The sequence below is a fragment of the Canis lupus genome, chromosome 19 (assembly GCF_048164855.1).
Source record: "Canis lupus baileyi chromosome 19, mCanLup2.hap1, whole genome shotgun sequence".
Taxonomy (NCBI): domain Eukaryota; kingdom Metazoa; phylum Chordata; class Mammalia; order Carnivora; family Canidae; genus Canis; species Canis lupus.
Genome location: NC_132856.1, coordinates 11,863,833 through 11,888,143, shown reverse-complemented (window position 1 = coordinate 11,888,143; position 24,311 = coordinate 11,863,833). Strand labels below are relative to the sequence as shown.

The 24,311-nt window shown below is 38.3% G+C and overlaps 1 protein-coding gene and 1 long non-coding RNA gene across 14 annotated transcripts in view; one reads left to right on the top strand and one right to left on the bottom strand.

The window, feature by feature from the left end:
- Positions 1 to 16,573, bottom strand: part of LOC140611270 (uncharacterized) — a 62,900-nt gene extending 46,327 nt beyond the window's left edge. For 5 of the 7 annotated variants that reach the window (XR_012012550.1, XR_012012551.1, XR_012012548.1 and 2 more), the window contains exons 1-3: positions 16,513 to 16,573; positions 10,540 to 10,668; positions 9,169 to 9,265 (exon numbers count right to left, since the gene is read on the bottom strand). This is a non-coding gene — a long non-coding RNA (uncharacterized lncRNA). Of the gene's footprint in view, positions 1 to 9,168; positions 9,266 to 10,500; positions 10,669 to 16,512 lie in introns of all 7 variants that reach the window. The other 2 variants (XR_012012546.1, XR_012012552.1) reach the window with 1 other exon arrangement.
- Positions 1 to 24,311, top strand: part of GRM7 (glutamate metabotropic receptor 7) — an 849,841-nt gene that overhangs the window by 758,052 nt on the left and 67,478 nt on the right. The gene's annotated exons all lie outside the window — the stretch shown is intronic.

Below are 24,311 nucleotides of genomic sequence, written 5' to 3'. Positions count from 1 at the left end.
ATACAGTGGATTCTGGAACCACATTTTCAGTAGCGAGTACTTAGTCAACTTTCAGAATTTTAGAGAGGGCTAGAGCTTATATTCATCTTTAGCTTCTCTAACGATCTCAAAAAAATGGCCAAGGGTGTGTAAAATATAACTTAGGTATACACATCTATATATTCTCCTACACAAGAGCAAATATTACAGCTGTTCTCAATCTCATGCAAACAAGTGAAATATTTACAGTTAAAACTTGGCATTTGAGCAATTGCCTACCTTTTTTAATGCATTGTCTAGATAATGAAATCCTGGAGTTGCTTTTGAAAAAGAAGACTTTTAGTTCAGTGAATCTGAATATTTGAGGGCCACTACAAAAGGATTGGGGTCATAGAAATGTATTAACCATGTGAGTTCAGTGTGGACTTGGATAAAGATTATGCCTACCAACATGAGTTAAATACTGAATTACCTTCTGTATAATACACATACAGAGCTCAGCCTCACTTGGGTTTAACAATTAGAAAGCTCAACTAAATAACCACTTCTAAACTGTGATGTTGGATCCCCACAACCAAACACAGTTCATATAAGAAGGAAGGCATTCAGTAAATAGTTGATGAATGGGTAAGTATGGAAAATATCAATACCCAAATGGCAGAGAGAAGGCAAATATTATCAACCCATTTTATAAGTAATTAGTGAAGCTAAGGTCCTAAAAGAATGACATCATCCAGAGCCAGAGAACACAGCGCTCTGTGGGTATCCAAAGATTTAATGATTCAATGACAGGCAGATTAGTCAGAGGACCAAGGAGATCTCCAGGTCTTCAGATTCCTAAGGAATCTGAAGTTGCTTCCTAAGTTGCTTCTTGCATTCAGTCACATCACATCCCAGATGCTTATTCAAAATTCAGATTCTTGGGCCCCATACCTGGGATTCCAAAATCTAAATCAGGTCATTATGTTTGAGAGGAACTCCATAGAAACGGAAGCCAAGATAGACTTAGTATGAGAACTCTGATTTCAGTTTTCACTTCTACCATTTGATCTTAAACACATTTCTTAGCCTTCTGGAGAACTGGTTGCCAACTATAGTATCTACAGGGACGGGCTACGGAGCGTACTGAAAAAACAAGGCAGTCATAGGCGACAGGGCACTGTGGGGACAGGATGGTCATCCCTACCAAATTCTATTTAAAAAGTGGCCAGATCTTGAGATTTTAAAACAGAAATTGGAAATCTAGTGTTTTATATGAAAATCTGTGACTTTTAAATGTGATTCTTTCATGAATTTTAAACATGCTGTGCATACTGCCACATAGGTCAGGAGCTGTCCAGTGGCTGCCAGGTTATGGACTCTGTCTTAAAGCTTTGTCTTTTTAAAAAAAAACAAAACAAAACTGTCAAATGAAGCTAATAACACCATGCAGGATTGTGTGGCAGGGGTCAGAGATAATATAAGTAAAAAGCACTTTATAAATCATAAAGCATAATAGAGGTTATTAATATCATTATCATCATCATAAGCATTGTACCCCAGTGCCTAAGTGTTTTTCATGTCGATGAGGAGAGACAGTAGGCTATTTCTTTTTAAAGTCCATTTACCCATTGATAGCAGATGCAGTACATCCATCCTTCCTATATGAGAAGTGACTGGATGGTCATCTAAGGGGCAGGGCCACTGTATGGTCTGGTCTTTCTATATTGTGGCCTTGAAGAGAAATGTGGCCGATTTTAAATATGCCAATTATGACCTTTATTATGAGGGCTCAAATACTAATAGAACACAAGAAAGAAGACATATGAAACTGTAGATGTACTTGAACATGTTTCTGTGACTACAGATCTTCCGATAATGTAATTTGCAGAAATGGTTAGTTTTTATAGCACAGAACTAATCCCTCAGTTATCTCCTGGCCACCATTTGATATACATTATATCAGAAAGTAACATGAGTTTTTTTTGTTCATTTTGTCAAGTTACCTAAATAATTCAATTGCCTTCTATACAAGTTCCCAGAATATTAAAAGTTATGGAAACTGAGGAACAGTTCTTTATTCTTAAGCCTTTATTCCTCACCACGCTAAATACTGCAACATGGTATCTCATTTAAGAGTCTTTGAAACAGTATTCCTGGGAATGCCAGCTGGGGAAAATGACAGCATGAACCCTTTATCCTGATAATTTACCACAGAAACTTAATTGGTCTCAATTATCTGGATTTTTCCAAGTAGTTTTAGATCTATATGATCTGGAAAATTGCTCCCATCAGTTCTCCATTCTATATGCAGTCTACACAGTTTTGTTGGTTTACAAGGACAATGATTTCTTTATCCCAGAGGAATTCACATGGGCTTCACTCTCCCTTCTGGGTCAGGTCTAGAGGGTAGAAGTCTCTTCTTGGTCCTTGCTCACTTTCTTACTGATCCACATCCTGCCTGGATTTCCATTCCTCTAGTACTATCTTCAGCCTCATTTGCACCAGATGTACCTTTCTGCAGAAGCCCTGTTCAACTATAGATTCAGCCAGGAAGAGAAGGATGAAAAAGAGCAAGGTTCCATGTCCCTAAAGTTGCATCCTCCCCAAGGCTGCCTCTCCCTGCCAAGTTTCACCCAAATGAGTCCTGTAAATAGCATTAGGTGAGAAGAATAACTCATATCTTGCCTCAAGAACTAGTGACTACTTCTGAACTGAGATAGATGGATCAAAAAAGTCTACAGAAAGTGAATTCCTTGCTTCCAACCCCTAAAATTATAAAATAATAATTAGGAAGTCTACATTTTCTTTCTTCTAGACCCATGAAAACCAACTGACCAGCCAGTCTCTACAAGGCTTCAAGTCTTAAAATATGCAATCTTAACTTGGCTCCTATTAAGTGTAATGCTGGAAAAAGCAGCCATGGCTCTGGGTGCTGTTGGGAAGGAGAATTGAAAATGAGCCCTGTGGCCCCATTTATGACAGAGCTATCAGACTTTGCATTTAGCCTCTGCAGGTGGTAATCTTCCCCAGTCTGACCCCAATTTTCCTTTCAGTGTCCAAAACCTCCTGCTATTTAGGAGTACGTTGAAACAATTTATCACACCCAGTCCCTGCATAAATAAGCTGCTTTATTTTATTATCATCTTGGGAGCATCTGGTTGGTTGATTTAAATCAGAAGGTCTTTTGGCTAAGATCTCATAAACACATTTAAAAATCTATCAGAACATTATATCTCTTTCTCTTTCTCTCTTGGTTTTGAACTTAAATCTAATGAGCAGGTTCCCAATCTAATGAAAAAGAAAAATCGTTGTGTCAATGTAGGGTCCATGTTTCAGAGCTGTCACAGTGGTTGCTTTTTCCCTTCTTCCAATGTATGTGGTTGGGTGGGCCACAGTCTCTTTTTAAGCTATCAGAGGGCACTTTGTCCTGTCAGATGCAATATTCAACTTTTTGAAGGGTCTTGTTAGTGTCACATAGTATACATCGGGCCAAAGACATGCTTGTAATTTGTTTTCATGAACAACCTTTGCCTGGTTCCACATGCCCAACAAAACCAGCTGCACATCTCTCTCTGCTTCATAATTGTGTGTGTGTGTGTGTGTGTGTGTGTGTGTGTGTGTGAGGGGGTTGGATATGTTTCTATGTGTCCATATAAGGGGGAGGGTGGGCTTAGAATCTCTGATGAAAGTAAATGGTTTGAGATTGAACCCCCCCCCTTTTTAGTAGTCAAAAAAGACCCTTTCCTAGGCTAAAGAAGTTTCAGTCTACAGCTCTTTAATCAGGGAGTCATGGGAAGTCTGTATTTTTGATTTCATTTTCAAGGGCTGAGACAGGGAAAGGGCCTAAGTCTTGGTGCCACATCACCAGCATATGCTTTAAGATAAGGTAGGTCCAGCCAGAGTGCTGTCCATTTGCATTCTTCTTTGGTCCTAATGTTTCCTTGGCTTCTCTTTCTGTCTAACCATAGTTAGTGCCCCATGAAAAGTTTGCTAAATGGAGAGAGGTGTGATTACATAAATGGAGTAGAAGAAAACCCCCAAGTAGGTATGATGAGGTGGATATGGACACCTGTCTTCTAAGAATCAGCCTAGAAAACCTCTTTATATTCCCCCACTCTTGCTTCCAAGTCAGAATGTCTCTGCCTGACTCTAGCCTCCTACTTGATCACCTTTGAACCACCTCTTTTCTTGCTCTTAGGAAAAACAAGTGCATAATCTTCTCTTATCTTTCTCTTCCCCGTGTCTCGAAAACAATTTTTTCATAACACACCCATCTGAACCTCCTTGACCAACTCATTCTACCAGAGGAGAGATGGAATTTTTAGAGAAACTGCAAGGAGGCTAGGGCCAGATTGTGCAGAAGCAGTGTAGACTATGTTGCAGAGTCTGGAATTTATTGCAGTTATAAGAGAAAGCCAATTGAAGTTTTTAAGCATGAGAGTTACATAAATTAATTTAAAGTAAAAAAAAAATGTCCTCTTTGCATTATATAGTGGGAGCAAGAGTGCAAATGACGACCACTTAGGAACCTTCTAGGTGAGAAATGATGGTGGCTATCAAGATAGAGTTAATAGACAGACATAGGTTTGGAATCAACAGACATGACATGCTACAGGTTGAAGGTGAGAAGGGGAGGAAGGGAGGGTAGAAAGACCATCACTGGCTTAAGCAAATGACCTTGCTATTGAAGGAAATGGGGTAGATCAAGGAAGAAATGGATTTGTGAGATAGCAGGAAAGAGGACAAATTCAAAGTACTCAAGTCTACTTGAAATTATTATTATATTTGTTGCTTTTTGTTTATTTAGCTCTACAAAAAGAGAATTTCAGCGCAAGGGGAGTTATTTGGCTCCTGAAGCTCACTAGGCATAACTGTCATTTCGTAATGATGCCCCAGTAGCTCACTAACCAACCTAGAAATAAACTGGGACAAAGCTTAATTGTATGGCAGGATCTCCAAAGCAATAAATCATCTTTCTCTATCCTTTGAGTGTGTTTTTGGACTCACAAAGGAGGTTTTGAGAAAGAAAGAAAGAAATGAGAGAATCCTTTAACTTCCTTTTTAAATGTGGCTATGATTTTAAATTATTAACTGTGTCTAGTTTATTTTTGATGTTTGTAATAGGAAAATAGTTGGCGGGTTTTGTGGAGAAGGGGGTAGAAAAGAGGGAAAATGCTTAATAGAGAAAATAAATATGTAGAGATCTGGAACACAATGAGAATCAAGAAGAAGCTGATTTCCCTTAACAGCCAAAGCACAAAAGTTTCATGCTGCAAAGGTAACAAAAGTTCTTCAGATTTGGTTAAACTAAGCTTCATAAAAAGTGTGCTTTCCTGCAAGGTGACAAGTTTAGCAACATTAGAAAAAATAGGTCTTCTGGGAGTTGGTGAGAATCAGAGTGTGGTGTTCATGGGGTTTTTGCTTAGCCTCATGCCAGAGTCCCCTACAATTCAAAGTCAGAGAGGCCTGCTCTTTGGTTAATGGAACAAACCAGAAGTGGCACTTATTCTCCTCAGCCCAGCCATGGGGCACTGTGTATTCAGTTGATCAGGCCAAGCTCACTTGGCAAGGAAAGGGACTGCTGGTGAAAGTTTCATTTGGCCCAGGGGGGTAAAACCAATCTTTTAGATACAGTTTTTCACAAAAGACAAATTCCCTGCTTCCTGGTTGAGAGGCAGGTGTTTCTTCTGTTTTGCTAAGTGGTTCAAGGTAGCAGAGATACATGAACAAAGTGGGTGAATGGGCAGTGCAGTATCATCACCACCCCTCGCACCCTCAACCCCCACCTGTCTTGCTTGCTTGCATGAGACGATTTTTACACCAGCCCATTTTTAACAGATATATGTGCCTTTCTTTTGGGAAGATGAGCAGCGTTGACATTTAGGTGAAAAATGATTGCTGAGTGAATCCAACTGTTTACCATCCTCCTTCCCAAAACTCTTCCTCATTATATAATATGGCCTATATAATTTTCCGCACAAATTTATTTCTACTACAGTCAAAAAAGTGGGGAATGGGGGGCACTACTTTAACATGGAGAGATGTTCCCAAGCCAATATGAATTCTGTAATAATTGGTAATTTCATAGCGGTAATAATAGATTGTTATTTTTATAATAATTACACCACATCATTATCTAGGCTTCAAATGGAAAATTTGAGAACTTAATTAGAGGGTGAATTATTTGTTTTTATGTTCTTTCCTGCATTATTTTTATTTGAATGCTTACGTCTGCCAATCCAGTTTATTCAGTAAAGGGAAGGAACCGTTTATTCTACATAAGAAAAAGAGGGCAATTTGAAAAATGATTTAATGATATTTTGAAGTCTGTGACATTAAGTAACATTAGTGTTTCTCAAGGCCTTGTGTGCTATAAATACATGAGCTATGGAGTGAAGACTCTCCCAGGTATGGATTCTGGCTCTGCCATTCCCTGGCTATGTGACTTTGAATAAGGATAGGAGTTCTCTGAGCCTTCCTTTCTTACTGGACATCTGGTGGTATTGATGGTACCCATCTGCCCAGCACCTATGGTGTTCAGGGACTAAGTGAGACATTGCATATAAAGCACTGAGCAGAGAGCCTACCATTAGTTATTATACGAAAAAGATGACAGTTCTTCACATCGGTCCCTATGGAAATTTCTGAATAATTCTTTCTGCTGGTAAAGAAAGTATCCCTTTCACCTTGCAGAAGGCATCCTGCTTGTCACCTATGAAGGCTCTGGCCCTAACTTGGTTTCAGATGTGTAAAATTATTAATTACTGTAGCACTGAGTGTGAAGTATGGCATTCATTTCTGTCTTACTGGGAGGAAGCAGAGGTCATTTTCTTAGAAGGGAATGAGAAAACTCCAAGTTCATAGTAATTTCTCCTCATCAAAAAGACAGAGTCAGAGGGTCCTTAAAACATTATAGCAAGGGTGCTAATGAAAATTCATGAAAACAGTCTCCTGATCACACCCCAGCCGCCAAATCTGGCTTTAGATCCTGGTGTTTGAAAGAAAACTGAAGGGAACCAAAAACACCTTCTTTATCATTCAACACATGCAACTTCATAGCACAGGGCGCTCACGTCTGCTCCTGATAAATGACAGGGTCCCCTAGTTCAGGGACCCAAAGGGTTTCTTTCTTCTTCCTAAAATTTAGCTTCAGCATATGAAATGGAGATGCTAGCCATGGACCTTATGCTGGGGAAGGAGTTAAAGCCACACACTGAAGCAGGATGGGCAGAGGGAAGGGGGTTGCCTTTTGTTCCTCAAAACAAAAACAAAAACAAAAACAACCCAAACTGCTGCTTGCTTCCAAATACATCACACAAGCCTTAACCCCCTAAATGTTCATTTGCATTGTCTATGAACTGCCAATTTATTTGTTTGCAGCACCAGCCTCTCTGCTATTGCAGAGATGTGGGAATAAGATGATTATTTATAGGCTTCTTAATGCCTGTTTTGCTGGACCGGAGAGGTGAATTTCTAGAAGTCGGGTGAATTGGCAAAGCTCCGGTTCTGTAATTGAGGAGGCTGGTGGCAGGGAGAGCTATTTACATACATCTCATTAGACCTTCTGGGGAATGAATCCCCAGTCCTAGCTCTGTGCATGCAGAAAATCAGTGTTTGGTTCCATGGGGAGGGGGAGGGAATTTCAACCAAGGACATTTGGTCCAAAGATGTGCTCATTCTGTGTGGTTTCAAATACAGATATGCTGGGCGGTGGCGTTTAGAGATAACAGAGTCCAACTCTTTATTTTACAGAAGCAGCAGCAACTCAGAGATAGGAAGAAGCTTATGTTAAGTTCATGGCGGAAGCAAAGCTCCAGCCAGCAGAACTAAGAGCAGAGGTAGGGAGAGGAATTTCATTTCTTTGCCCAAGCAAACCTACATGGCATACGGTCCAACCCATGGGCCCCTGCCTACAACGGTAAATAGTTTGTGCATGGCATCTGCCTCCTGCCTCATCCCTTTGGAACTGGATCAGATCTTAATAGGATATGTTGACCGTTTGAGCAAAAGAATACAAAATCATGGAGGGCAGCGCATTTACCTGGGGCAGTGGAGGTCTAGGTCAGAGTACCAAATCAGTGCATGAGAGCTGACTTACTCTGAATATATATATCAGTAGACAAAAGCTGCATCTAAAAGATAGGGTCAGGACTATAAGAGAAGTGTGGCTTCCAGGTACTCTTAGCTCTGAGAGGGCTCCCCAACCACCTTCCTTAAATCATCCTGATGTGACATTGCTTCTGTCTGCCTTCATTCCCTGCCAGGAAACTCAGAATCATGCTCTGAAAGCTGATGAGTAGGAGCTGTTATCTCTTAGATCCCTCTTCAAACCATCTCTTCCCTTCCTCTAAGTTTGCTGTTCTCTGATTTTTTTCTCTGACCTCACCTAGTTTTATGGCAAGTCCCTTAAAAATGTCTGTGAAAAAAGCCTTTGGGGAAGTATAAGGGACACATAAATAAGTTGCAAGGTAACTGCTACTGTGAGAATGCCCCAGAACCTGCACTTCAGTACGTCCTTTACACGAATCTGCCCACTTAACAAAATAAAGGGAGGTGGAATGAGCTTCATCTATCACTCCCACATGTGTTGGGTGACATCTTTAGCCTTTGTGTGATCACTACAATTAAAGCATCACCAACTCAAATCAAGATTTCTATTTTACTCTTTCGCTTATGACTCAAAGACCCCAGAAACTTTTTTTTTTCTTCTTAATATGGTATTTAATACAACCAGAAGCTGCCTTTCCTGGATTAGTTACTGGAGTGGCACTGTTTAATAAAGAATACCCACATTTTATTACTTAGGCTTGCTCTCAGGTCAGTGAAGAGGTGGAGACCTCGGTTTCAATCACACTCTTCCATAGACAACAGTGTGAGATCACCTCTATGGGCCTCATCTGAGGAAATAGGGATTACCTGAAATGAGTGTGAATGAGCTAATGTATAAATCACATTACACAGAGCACAGTGCTGGGCTTATAGTAAATGCTCAAACATGGTAGCCATGAGTTATTTGTTGTTCCTATGAAGAACTGTCAATTACTTGACTACTAACTCTGTGTCAGAAAACAATCCCCCCCCAAAAAAAATAAATAAATAAAATTTAAAAAAAAAGAAAACAATCCCACAGGGTTGCCCACATATACGTTCTATTTATGGTCATCGCTATTATGTATAGAAGACTAGAAATTTGCCTCATTTACCCACCTTTGTCTCTCTCTCTCTTCTTACAGTGTAGTAGGATGTCAATGAACATGCATAGGGAACCTCTTACCAGCTGCCTCAATTGTCCTGAGTTCCAGATCTGTGCATTGACCCATTTAAACAAAATAGCAGGTAGACTGATGTTAGATTATTGTCCCAAAAAATATAGTAGCTTTGCTTTGCCTAAGTTTGACACAGAGGAGCAGGAAGTTTAATGTAAAATCCCTAAAGCTGAGAAAAGCAGGTCTATTCCTTCAGCTTCTCAAATAAATCACCCTCATGTTAGCTGAAAATTTGTTTCCAAAGCCTCCAAGGAGTAAGTCTCAGAGCCCCAAGTCTATGGCATCACAGTTCAACCCTAGCTGTGTTAGTTTCCTCCCCTTCTGTATTCTCAAAGCCTTGGCCCTCAACAGACTAAATTGGGTCATCTCTTTTGTCTGTTTCTAATCCTTGCAGGAGGGCATGAGGGGAAGTGCAGAAGCCAGCTTTTACAGCTCAGAAGAGAGAGACACCATCATTTTGTCTGAATAATAGTAACCAAAACAACAATATCTATTATGTATTGGCCATTTTCTAAATGCCAAATGCTATATTCAGTCTTCCATCTGTATTATTTAAATTATTTCACAACCAACAATCCTTGAGGGTTCTCCCCACAGCCATTTACAATGAGGAAACAAACTCAGAGAAATAAAGCACTTGGCCACAGCCCAACAAAAAGAAAGTGGTAGAGTAGGGTTAAAGATAGCAGGTGGAAATCAGAGAGCTCACTGAAAAGAAATGATAACCTTTCTTTTCTGGACACTTGGGAATGGCTGCTCCAAACTACGGGAAGCAATAATTTAATTACTAAAACTGATTTCCCATCACTGATTTTTATCTGCCTTGATTTATCAAGCACTTACTGTTTACAAAGTATTTTTCATAACCTTAAGGAAAGGCCTGAGTAACAGATCAGATTTATCTCCTGTTCTGCATAAGATTTCAAAGTTAGAAGAAACCTGGGAGCATCTAAGCAAGCTTCTTTCAAAATTCAGTTAAAGATCTACCAGTCTAGAAATTAGACATTTAAAAGTACAAAATTCCAAGTCTTGTTCCAGACCTGCTAAACTAAAGAGAGGCTAGGAGTAGATCTTTTTTAGTTTAGTTGACTTGTAACTTGTAGTTAGTGACTTGTATGCATGCAGATTTAAGAACCACCATTGTGAACCACAATTTTCATGTTCAGGACACTAAGAACACTAAGGCATATTACCTGGTATCCCCTATTCATGAGAATCAAAAGCATACATTAAGGTTGACTTGAACAAATATGAAAAAAAAAAAACTGCTCACAAGATGTCTATGTGGACAAGCACTAATAAGCACAAGGACCTTGGATGGATGATTGGTATGTCCATTTTCTTACGCTGTGTTGGTCCAAAGGTCCCAAGTTATCAACTCTTAATCCAAGAATGAAATTAAGCATGCAGCTCTGGTCTTTGGGGTAACTGAAGGAAGAAGCTGTGCAGGATTAGAAATATAAAATCAGTCCCAGAAATGGAAATTAAGATCATAATGAGATACTATTACACACCCACCAGAATGGCCAAAGTTAAAAACAATGATAATCCCAATGTTGGCAGGAACATGGAACAACTAATACATTCATGCATTACTAATGGGTATGCACTTAATTAAAGAGTTTGGTGGTTTCTTATAAAAATTAAATACTACATGACAGCTATTCCACCCCTAGGTATTTATTCATGAGAAATTAAAACATATGTCCTCACAAAGTTGTACATAGTTATCCATAGCAGCTTTATGTATAATACCACAAACTGTAAACAACCCAACTGTTCAATGGATAAACAGATGGTAGTATATCCATACATTGGAATGCTAATCTACAATCGAAGGAAGAAACTATTGACTACATACAAGAACATGGATGAATCTCAAAAGCATCATGTTAAATAAGGAGTAAGACGCTAAAAACATACTGCATGATTCCATTTATATGTTATTGTAGAAAAGGCAAAACTGTAGTGATTAAAATAAGCAAATCAGTGTTGGCCACAATGTAGGGAGAAAGGCTTGACTGCAAAGGGGCATCGAGGAACTTTGTAGGATGATGGAAATACTCTGTACTATGATTGTAGTGGCAACTACGGGACTGCAAGCATTTAAAATCGCTGATTTCTATGGTTTATCATTCTACCTCAATAAGGCTGACCTAGAAGAGGAAGAGAGAATGATGGGCTGTGGACTAAATGTTTGGACTCTCCTCCCAAATTCACATGTTGAAGCTGTAACCCTCAATGTGCTGGTATTTGAAGACGGGGCCTTTGGGAGGTGATAAGGGCTAAATGAGGTTACCAAGGTAGGGCTATACTGATGGGATTAGTGTCCTATAAGAAGATGCACAGAGAGCTTGCTGTTTCTCCCTGCATGCAAAGAACAGTTCATGTAAATACACAGTGAGAGGGAGGCCACACTATGCCACCTTGATCTTAGAGTTCCCAGACTATGAAAAGGAAATTTCTGTTGTTTGAGCCACTAAAGCTATGATATTTTGTGATGATACCTGACAAAGAAGGAAAAGGGAAGAGGGATAAGAAGGAGGAAGATAAAACTGGTTTCCACTAGCCCCCAGACTGGCTGTATTACTTTCCAAGGGCTGCCAAATTATCAGAAACTTGGTGGCTTCAAACAACAGGAATGTATTCTCTCACGGTTCTGGAAGCCATAAATTCTGAATGCAGGCATTGGCAGGGTTGGCTTTTTGTAGAGGCTCTGGGAAGGGCTATTTTAAGACTCTCCCCAAAGTTCTATTGGCTGCCAGCAATCCTTGGCTTCTGTGGCTAGTAAACATATCACTCCATTCTCGGCTATCTCGGTCACAGCACCTTCTCTACTCTTCGCTTCTCGTTAGATGTGAGGCACCCTGATCCAAGGTATTCTCAACTCAAGTTCCTTAATGTTAACCTCTGCAAAGATGTTTATTCCAAAGAAGGTCACTTTCACAAGCTCCAGACAGACATTATATGTATGCGTATGTGTGTATATGTGTGTGTTTTGTGTGTATATATATATACACACACACATATTCAATTCACAATTCCTTCTTGACTTTTTGGTGGTTTTAAAATGTACCTTTGTGTCTTGGAGTCTCATTGAAAAAGGGCAATAGCCACTGAATAGGATTTAGGGATGAGACTTCCCCCTTATTATCACCTCAGTTTAGGTTTGCTAGTTTTCATGGCTATTAGATACTGGAGATTTCAGAACAAGAAAGAGACTAGGAATGAACTTCTGCTTTCCCATTGCAGCATATGGATTCTAAGAGTGGGAACAACTTCTCACCCTGAATAGAAATCTGCTCATCCTTGCCCTCTTCAAAAATTTTGGACATGTGGAAAAATCCAAAAATAAATGCATCTGTTTTCAGGGTTTCTTTATAAAGGAACCATATGTAAGACAGATCTGGGTTCCACCACTTACGTGCTATGTGACCATATTTATGTTACATAAAGTACTTGGCTTGTAGTCTATAATATGGGAATAACATAAAAGCTCCTAGCACCATGCTCCTAGCTTGGCATATGACAGCAACTTAAAGAGATCATTTGGTGGTTCACCAGTGATGGGTACATGTTTTTACTTTTCTGGATAGAATAAAATGCATGCCTGATTGTGCATTTCCTAGAACATAAAAAATTATATAAACAGTGTGTGGCGATAGAGAAGCAGCAGGATACCCTGTGACAGCCAGGTTAAACTCCATCTCTCTGAGCATCAGTAATCATTCATACTTGAGTCAGGCTCTTTGATGCCTACACTTAAAAGTGTAAATTATACCCTACCTCAGAAATGTCATTTGAAAAATAAAGCATCCAAAAAGAAAAAAAAAAAAGAAAGAAAAACCCAAATGGTCAAGAAGAGATCCTAGAAAAACAAATGAAATAATTGGGGCTTTCAGACTTTGCCTTAAAATATCAGGACATCCCTATCAACTGAAGTATTAGGTCACCTAAAATGGGCATTCTCTACCAATTGAGCTGGTGAGTGAATTCACATTACCTAATGCCACTTGAACATTTAGGCTACTGAACACGTAATAAGTGTTTACTTTGGGTGAAGTACTAAGACCTTTTGAAATCAGCAGGTGAAAATCTTCAGTGTTTTTATAAGAACTAATGAAGCTACCCAGGTAATGAGTGCCAAAGGAATGGCACATTTGTGCTCTGGAAAGTAAAGCCTGTTTTCTACACTTCCTGCATATGTCAATAGAAACAATGACCTGAATATGTGGTTATAGAGTTCACAATTCCCTAGTAGGAACAGTGCTATTCTGAAGTCCCCCATATAAGAAAAATGTTAAAGTTGGAAAAAAATAACAAGAATTAGGGGATAAATAGGTTATTCAAAGGATAGTAATTACTTGAACCATACCTTTTGGTGTCAGAACGTTTGGGGTAGAAACTAACAGAAATGATAAATCTTTTATCAGATATAAACATCTAGGCAGGGCTTATTTGTGATAGGCTTGTGTTGTTGTGTACCCAGTCCATGGAATAAGAAAATACTAAAGCAGCTAGAACATGCCTCTGAAGAGGAGAACAGGTGTCATTTGATGTTCATTTCCATCAAGGCAGAGTTTGTGAAATATCAAGACAAAGAAAGAGGTCATAAGAATTTCATTCCCTCTCCTTCCCCAATTATACATTTAGTGAGTGTCCATCACTTTGAAAATCCATTCCCTCTTATTAATGGCTAGCAGAGTAAATGATATATACTTCAGAAAACTCCAAAGTCCAGTGTGGTAGTGTCTGGGATGGGGGAGACAGATACATAAGCTATTAATTATACTAATTATAGTAGAAGGAACACCTTACTCTGCCAGGGAAAGTTAGGAAATCTTGAGGGACACACTTGCCCAGGGAGAGCAGGAGCACTGGTCACAATATACAGAGCAGGCTAGAAGTTACAGCAAACATAAATGAATGTTTATCCAGAGAGCTCTCCAACTAAACAACTAAGTGAGGCCTGGGGAAAACATTTTGCTCCCAGGTACATATCTCTGCTAGGTCATTGAGGACTTTAACCAAAAAATAATGATGGAGCCAGAGTTGTTAAGGATGAAAAACATTATTTACATTTCTCTAAAATACCCAGGTTCATGTGCATCCAAAAGCATCCCTTATGAATGCCTGAAGGAAGAATGAATATGTGTGTACCTATCCATATAATCACACCCTAAGATATAAACTGATCTTGGAGGTGTTAAATCTTGCCAGGTGTCATGGTGAATTTTATAAACCTAGTTCAATAAATTTCTAATGAATTTAGAGAGCACAGTAGCAAAACCCCCAAGAAACACTCTCTATGTATCATTTCAATAGAGACTATACCAAAAAGTAGCGGAGGAAAGCCATTTGCGTGAAACTTGAACTGTTTGGTTTGGGGAAATGCAGACTAGTTCTATTGTCATTATTTTGTAGCCTTTTGTCTAGACAGAAGTTGCTTGTCATGCCAACTCATTCTCAGTCTATGACATTCAATAAAAGCTCTCCACAATAAGAGGTCTCAGCAAAAAAATGTCTGAAATCCAGTGCAACTGACCCATCGTCAATTTTTAGAGAGCTGCCTGGTGTAGAGCAAGTTACTGATGCCCTTTGTGATAAATGCTGTATAAACAGTTTAAAAAGAATATTTTTTGGGGTGAGAGAGTATCCTGTTAACAGTAATGACATGTCTTAGAATTATCCCTATCATTGTTTATAATATAGTTCACAGAATAGCAAATCCCAACTAAATGAAATCAGCAAAGTTATTTAAAAGGAGTCTTTCAATTCTAACAATCTCCCATCCGTTTTGTTGTTGTTGTTGTTGTTTGCTTGTTTATAGGCATTTCAGCTTTTTTCCTTTTGCTACATTTTTTTTTAATTTATGAAAATATAATACTGGATGAAGGTTTTAAAAGACCTAACATTCATATTTTAAATAAATACAATGTTGGGGGTATTCCATGTCAGATGTGTCTTTGCATTTTAGGCATAGATATAAAAACCCTGGTTTGCAGAAATTTTAAAATAGTAAAAGTAATTACTATTTTCCAGCCCAGTAACTGAATGCTCTTTTGTCTGAGTTGCTCATATTTCTGTCTAGCCATCTCCCTTCAAGACCTACTCTGATCCAAGCCAAATGAGGTGAACATTAACTGTAACTTGCTGAATCTTGGCAATTTTCCCCATGAGCAAAAATAAATATTGCTGCTTGCCCATAAATCTCAGTACACCTGTTTACTCAGGTTTTCATGGATGCAAAGGAATGAGGAAACATCACATAGTACAGTATACTGTGTATTTTAGAGAAATATATTTTCCAGCTAGGGGAAATGATGTCTTTTGAGGAAGAAAGAGAGATGCATTGGATTTAAGCAGAGTCCAATGTCCATTTAAAGGTAATATCCCTATCTGTGACTCCAATAATGGTTCGCTTGTGACTATTTTAAAGCAATCACACATGTAATGTCCCATAGCACCAAGCCTGATGTAAAGTAGAATATCAGTACACAGGAATTCTCCTCACAGAATATAAAATATACCCTGCCTGAAAGAAAGCGATCGCCTACTGGAATCCCCATCTGTTTACATGTAATGCACACCATTATGGCAAGACACCTGTTTTTGTTTAATGTTGATTGAGAGTCTATATAATTGGTTTAGAGCTTATGAACCTACAGAATTGATCAAAACCCGGCTGGCTTCCATAGTGACAAGATCTCACTGAGATAGGACCTGAACTTGTATTGTCAACACTTTGAGAAAGATTTTCTTTTGCCATATCCTCTTGTCTTAAGGGCTCATCTCTGATTTCATACAGACTAACCTCACCCATCAGTCATTGGGGTTAGGCAAACCTTTCCTAGTAGCCCATTATTTTTAGTAGTAAATTATTTTAGAATGAGGATAAGAAAAGTATTAGCATCTCCTTTCTAATAGCTTTCCTAGAGAGAAAATTGGAATTTGGCTCACTGAAAAGGAATATTAGATAAAAACTATCACATGTCAGGAGTGACCGGGTGGCTCAGTTGGTTAAATGTCTGCCTTTGGCTTAGGTCATGATCTCAGGGTACTGGGATCAAATCCTGAGTCAGACTTCCCTGCTCAGTGGGGAGTCTGCTTCTCCTTCTCCTTCTCTCACATAAAAACATAAATAAATAAAATCTTTAAAAAACAAAACAAAACTATCAAGTCAGAGTAGAAGTATTAAATAAAACTTATATTTTAACTTTTTTAAATGATTTTATTCCCATGTACTTCTCCTAAATGATTTTCCAAAAACAAAGGTAAATTGTACCTTTATAATGGTGAGATCTGGTGGTCGCTACCTTAACCACATGATCAAACAGCATCACAGTAGTAGAACACCCTAACATTATGACTTCAATTGAATCATGAGAAAATACACAAATCAGAATGTGGGGCATTTTATAAGATGTTGGCGTGGGCCTGGGATCTTCTAAAAAGTCAATGTCTTCAAAAATAACAAAATTTGACAGACATGTCTATTGAAAACTACACAATATTGCTGAGAGAAATTAAAGTACACCTAAAACATGGAGTGATATATAGTGTTGATGTGATGGAAGACTCAATATTGTTAAGATGTCAGTTCTCCACAAATTATTCTATAAATTCAACCCAATGTCAATCAAAATTCTAAAAAGCTTCTTATAGAAATTGACAAATTGATTCTAAAATTCATATGGAAATACAAAGAACCTGTAACTGCTAAAATAACTCTGAAAAAGAACAAAATTGGAGGGGTGGCACCATCTGATATTAAGAGTTATGATAAAGCTATAATATGATATTAGTGTAAAGAAAGGCAAATAGATCAATGATACTGAATAGAGTCCATTAAAAAGAAAACACACATGTATAGACAACTAATTGTTGACACAGGTACAAGGGTAATGCAGTAGAGAAAGATAGCCTTTTAAACAAATTGTGCTAGAAGGATATTCATATCCCCCCAAAATGAACTTAGATCTATACCTAGTACCATATTTTAAAATTAATGCAAAGTGTATTATAGATCTAAATATAAAACCCCAAACTCTAAAACTTCTAGAATAGAGAGGAGAGAGTCTCTGTGGCCTTGGATTAGGCTAAGATTTCTTAGATATCGCATCAAAAGCACAATCTATAAAAGAACAAATAAAAAAATTATACTTTACCCAAAATAAAAACTTCTACTTTTCAAAATATAGTATAAGATAATGAAAAAGACAAGCTATGGACTAGGAGAAAAATCTTTGCAAAGCACATATCTGGTAAAGGTCCTATATCTAGAATCCAAAACTCTCAGATTTTAGCAGTAGGAAAAAACCCAATAACAAACAAATAGCCAAAAGATTTGAACAAAGCATGTCACCAAAGGAGACGCACAAAAAGCAAATGACCCTATGAAATCTGCTGAATATTACTAGCTACTAGGAAATTGCAAATTAAATTGACAATGAGATTTTACTAAACCCCTATTAGAATGGCTATAATTAAAAAAGACTGACCATACCAGGTGTTGGAGAGGATTTTGAGGAACTGCAATTCTCATACACTGCTGGCAAGAACATAAAATGGTACTATCTTTTCAGAAAGTAGTTTGGCAATTTTTAAAAAAGTTAATCATATACTTACTCTATGGTCCAGACATTCCTCTCTTGGTTGTATACCCCAAATAAAGTGGAAAAATATATTCACACAAAATCTTTGGTATGATGTTCCTAACAGCCTTATTATAATAGCCAAAACTGGAAATACCCAGTTGTCCATTCACAGATGAATGATTAAATAAAAGTGATGTAAAAAAAAAAAAAAAAAAAGTGATGCAACCATACAGTGGAATACTGCTTAGCAATATAAACAAGTGAACTATTGAAACATTCAACAATTTGGTTGAATTTCACAATAAGTATGCTGAATTTAAAAAGCCTGACAGAAGACAGTACACACTATATGATCCTATTTATATAAAACTATAAAATGCAAATTAATTTACAATGACAAAAAGCAAATCAGTGGTTGCTTGGAGATGGAAGGGTGGGTATGGAGGCGTATGGAGGCGTGAAGGGGAAAGATTAGGGGGAGGAGGACACTTTTGGAGCTGATGCATATGTTTACTACCTTGATTGTAGTAATGATTTCACTGGTGTACATGTGTCAAAACATCAAATTTTACTCTTTAAATATGTCAGTTTATTGTTTATATCAACAAAACAATTTTAAAAACAAAGACAAAAAGGCTGCTCTAATTTATAAGAATCTAGAGAAACATACTCAAAAGCAGTGCATGAAGCTTGACTGAATTTTGGACTAGGGAAAAATCTTAGGAGACTTTTTCATGAAGAATGGGGGAAACTGGCTTTGTTATCATGTATTACATGATACAGTGTATTTGCTAAATATATTAGATGTGATAACACTATCGTGGTTATGTAGCAAAAACCCATTTCCTTAGGTGATACATATGGAAATAAGTGTCTGGCAGAAAAGAGAAAACAATGCAGTGGAGTATTAACAAGTGGTAGACCTCAATGAGAACTGTACAGATATCCTTTGTCCTCTGTCAAAGTTTCTGAAAATTTCGAAGTTTTTAAAATAAAATTTGGGTGGGGGGGAACATATGTAGTCTATGTACTTACATGTATCTGCATGTGAAAAGTAAGAGAGGGCAACGTTTCCATTCATAGATACACAACAGAAGTGGAGGAACAAGTTCTGGGGAGGAGCTACATTTTGTCTGAGATCTGCTGGTTTTGCTTCGTGCATGCTATAAATATTGTAGGTAAACACTGCAAAACGGGCTGTAGAATAAATTGTTTTGAGGAAATTCTTAATTGTGATTGTAACTGAGATGCCCAGAATTCCAACTGATATGCCAGTCCTCAGGTTGGCTTCCTTGGGAGCCCAAGTGCAGGCTTATTTTGGAGTGCCCCTAGTATCAACAACAATAGGTAGAAGGAAGAGAAATGGGTTTAGGATAAAGGGAAAACTTGGGCCATGATGCAGAATCAAGGTCTCAGCTGATGCGTCTTGAGAAGCTCTGAAGCTGCCCCTTCAGAACCGTCCCTTCCTGGGCCAAGATGGATGAGCTTTTATACCCCGGCATCTCCCAGTGATGCAGGACAGAACCTTAGGCAACAGGAGCCTCTTCCACCCCCAGCATCTTGGGAAATAAGTCCCTCACTCCTGAAGGGGACTTCTGTTGGGTGGTGTGACATGGCATCCACAATACCCTGCTTTGTGTGGTTCTTTGAAAAGTTCTTCATAGTTTCTGTACAAGTCATGCATGACTGTTTATAATGCTTCTAAAGTAACTGGCATATTGTCATTTATCACTTTTATAAATTGTGAGTGTAGAAATGATCTCAAAATTCTAATTTTAGTCAAAGGATGGCTTAGCTTTCCCAAGTCATGGCATGATATGGAGACTATGGGTTTCGTATTGTTTTGTTTTAAATGTAGTTAGCTTAAGAGAACACTTTTCTGAGGCTAAAGGTGACGATGACAATACACTGTCACAAATATATTTACAAATGGCTTTTTCCAAATCCTGTAACTATTAGGTGGCAGAGCAGAATCCAGGTCTGCTGACACCTGAAGTCCAATGACTTCATCCCTACACCATTAATAACCTAGTTGCTCTAAGTCTTAACACAAAGAGTAACAGTTTTCTGACCACAAGGGCAAGACGCTTATCCCAAAACATCTCCAACATATGTAAGACTCACACTTACAGCTTCATCATAGTAGAAGGAATAGGTGGGATAGTTCATTTTTAAACACCATATATTCAGCCAGTCAAATATCCCAGAGTCCAGAGAGATGTACATATAGTCCATACCTTAAGGTTACAGCCGTATTTCCTTTCCCAGCCCAAGGAAAGTCTCCTTTCTCCTAGTCAGCTTCTTGACATGGGGAGGTCTTTCCTTTGGAGGTCACCCCCGACACTGCCTCTTTCTTGTAGTCATCGGGGAATAAATCCCCTTTAGTGCCCTTCCTAATTCCTTGGCTCATTTTTACCGAGGTGCCGCTTCCTGGTTCCTATCCTCTAGTATGGGTACTCCATGTTTCAGATCCATCCCATATGTTCATAAAGGGATCAGACCTATCCCACTGCAGGGCCCTTTAAGCATTAGCTCTTTATGTGTTTTTATTCACAGAATCTCTTCCTGGAGGGAAATTGCTAACTGCCCTTTATTTATTCCATCTTATGTATATGCGAAATAGTTAGAAAGTGAAGGGAGGGAGAAGGAGTCCTGTCCCATCACTAAAGGAAAAAACAAAGATATTGCTTGAAAATCAAAGAATACGGGGTCCTGGGTGGCTCAGTCAGATAAGTATCTGCCTTCCCTCAGGTTATGATCCCAGGGTCCTGGGATTTAGCCCCATGTCTGGCTCTCTGCTCAGAGGGGAGTCTGCTTCTCCCTCTGCCCCTTCCCCCTGGCCCCATTCATGCTGTCTCTCTGTCTGAAATAAATAAATAAAACCTTAAAAAAAAAGAAAAAGAAAAAGAATTCCAGTTTACCTTCCTGATAATTCCCTTCCTCTCCTCCCTGCAGTTTCCTTGGTCTACTCTAGCCCTTCTCAAATCAGCCAGTCATCACATAATAAACACATGTCAGCAGAACCATTAGACATTGCAACCTGTTCATGCTTCAGATAATATTTACATGACATTTGCATATTACTTATTTTTCATTTCTTTTTTTCCTGCCTGCTCAAGCACACCTTTTATAATTTGGGCCATCTCCCTGAGTGTAAGCATCTGCACAATTGAGGGGAAGACAGTAATGCTGCATCCTCTTGACAAGAAGCCGGATTTGGCATGGAAATTGGACATAGTTTCAATCACATGCAGATGATATTCACACATTATTGTTAGTAGGGAATATGGACTTAAGTATAAAACACACTTATACAAATATGGAATCTATGGTAAAGAATGGGAAATTTGTCAGTTTCTTTAGAAATACTTAGAGCTGTTTGTTTTTCTATGCATTGGCAATTAAAGCCTTGGGGAATAAAAAACTAAACAGTTCTATGATTCATTCTTTTATTAAATAAGCTTTTTAGTTGAATGTGAATATAGTAGAGTGAACTTTGGTGAGGCCAAAAGACCTCAATTTACATCTTAGCTTTGCTCCTCATCACTGTGATACCCTGAACATAAATATAAGACCTTTCTGGAAACTTGGGATTTTGACTTAATGTCTTCTGACTATATTCACTCTAAGAACAAACATCTACCCAAAATATATTTGTAGCACCACTAGGTTTTACTCATTAGGATGTTTATATTTGCACCTTACTTTAGAATTACATTTTTTAACTGCTATCCTTCTTCACTAATTAAAAAATATATATACTTGTGAAGTCCTTTTTTCGTGACAGGTGTATTCCTGCCACTATAAAGCTTAAATTCTAGTAGGAGATCAAGAGTTGGGATAAATGAATCCATAATTATGTTGACCATTACTGATTATAATATGTACAATGAATAAAAAGAATAGACTGCAGTGAGAGAACATCATTGAAGGAGAAAACTCAAGTTCGTAGAGCAGCAGGTAATCACAGAAAGTCTGTCAGAGATAAATGCATGGAAGTTGAACCTAAAAGATGAGTTAAGAGTTATCTGGGTGAAGAACTCAGGGAAAAAAAAATTCTGGGCAGGGAGAATGGTGTGTGCTCAGTCCCTTTGCTGGAAATGAGCTCAGAGCATTCAAGAATGCCAGTGTAGATTAATCATATTCAAGAGAGACTAGTTAACAAGTTGGAAATGTAGCCAGGCCAGGTACCAAAAAGCAATGGAAAGTCTTTGAAAGATGTTTTACTGGGGACTGTGTGATCTGATTTTCAGTCTTTATAAAGACATTCTGGTTACTCTGTACAGACTTGGTCAAAGGGAGCCAAAAAATGAGTGTAGTAAAACCAGTTGGGATGGTACTATAGCACCCCAGGAACAATGTGAAAGTGCATCATCATATCCTCATTACCATCATCATCGTTGCTAAATTTGAGAACTTACAAATGGCAACCACTGTTCTCTGTACTTAGATGTGTTAATTGATTAAACATTTAAGATGGGGTAGGGAGTGCAGGGGGAAGAGAAAGGAAAAGATTCTAGAAATATTTTATAGATAATATTAGCCAACTAGCTAATGGCCTTAATATAAAGGGTACAAAGTGAGGGAACTGCAAGTATTTGAGAATAACCTAATTTATGCAACCAGGTAGATGGAAGTAACACTTCCTGAGATGAGGAAAATTAGGGCAGAAACAGGTTTGGCAGAGAAAGCTCTGCTTTCAGTGTTACATGAGATGTCTGTTTAATTGTGTCAGCAGCCCCATGAGGATGGCAAAGGTGATGATCCCTACATTAAAGATAATAAACATCTAGTGGCATATAAATGAGAATAACCTTCTCAGAACCCTCTGCTGCAGGGTACTCTGACATGTGGGCCTGAAATCTCTGTAGATATCAATGAATAAGCTATGGAGGAGACCTTTCATGTCTTACTTCCTTCCCATAGCATATGGTGATTCCATAGCTAAGACTGAAGAGAGAATTTCCTTTAAAAGTATGTTTTAAGATTTCATTCATCCATCTTTCTTAGAATTATAATCAAACTGTGACACAGTTTCAAGACTTAGATGAAACAGTAGACCTTTAAGAATTTTTTTCTTAAATTATTATACATGAACCTAGATATTTTGGAGAGTGTGGAGAGACAGGAATCCACTCAGATGCTTGTTGCTTAACCGTTTTATGGAACTCTTTTGTGGTTTCTAAAGAAGAAAAAAATTTTTAAGGAGTGATTTAGGAATTCCGAGTAGGAATAAATGCAGGCTAGAGGCTTGGAGAGGAAATCTTAACCACAAAAATAAATGAGGGTGAAGGACTGGCTTTTGTGTGGTCAGCTAGATTAAAATCAGAGCTCATTGGCATTGAGAATGATGAAGCTAGTAAAAATAAATGCCTGTGTCCTAGCACTCCCAAAGGGGTTCTGGGATCTAAATAAGCTAATATCACTTCAATCTCTTAGAAAAATTTTTTAGCCAGTCTACCTTTTTTTTTTTTTTTTTTTTTTTTTTTTAGGAGACTTCAAACTCACTCTAGGATTTATGCATTTTTGATGTTATTCAGAGTGGTACTCTCCTGGGGTTTTCTTAAAATGAGGTAAAATGTAAAAAATGATCCCTTGGTTCCTCATTCCTCTTATTTCCTCCCACCCAACCCATCCCATGTCCTTTCATTTCTCCTTACTAATATTATCTCTCAACTGTCCTTTTTTTGTCTGTTCATTGCTATTACACTTTCTAAAGAAGGTGGATTCATTAAGTGATCTTTAGTGATACTTCTGAAAAATCCCAGGAAAGATCAAAATTGCAAAACTAAAATGCACATATGGTCTGAGTTAAGTCAAAGTCATCAGGTTTTGCCAAATAAAAACAAAAACAAAATGCATGCTTCACTGCGTTGTCATAGCAACCATTTCTTTTTTCTTTTTTCATTAGAAAGAGACAATTAGATGTTAACCTGGTGTTAGGGCAGCCCCTGTGGCTCAGCGGTTTAGTGCTGCCTTTAGCCCAGCACATGATCCTGGAGACCCAGGATTGAGTCCCAGGTTAGGCTCCCAGCATGGAGCCTGCTTCTCCCTCTGCCTGTCTCTGCCTGTCTCTGCCTCTCTCTCTGTGTCTCTCATGAATAAATTAACAAAATCTTTAAAAAAAAAATAACCTGGTGTTAGTGCAAGCTTTTTAAAAGAAAAAATCTTTCAAAAGGGACGGTGTTGCTGATTTTCATTGCTACTTCTGGCTCCAATGGAGTCATTATTGGCAATTATTTTACTTACTCACTTATTTATTGGTGAACACATGAAAAAGGGTTTAAGAAATGTAGGTGGCAACCTCCAGGACAACATAGTCCTTTCCTCCCTTGGGCCAATTTGGAAAGTACATTTTATAGACAGTGTAAGTTCATGAGAATGTCACATTTGCTCCTTCCTGCCAGGTACCCTCTTGACTCTCTGCTCTAGGGAAGAAGGACAAGAGATGGAGCCAAAGACTGCAAATACAATGTTTACTTCCTTA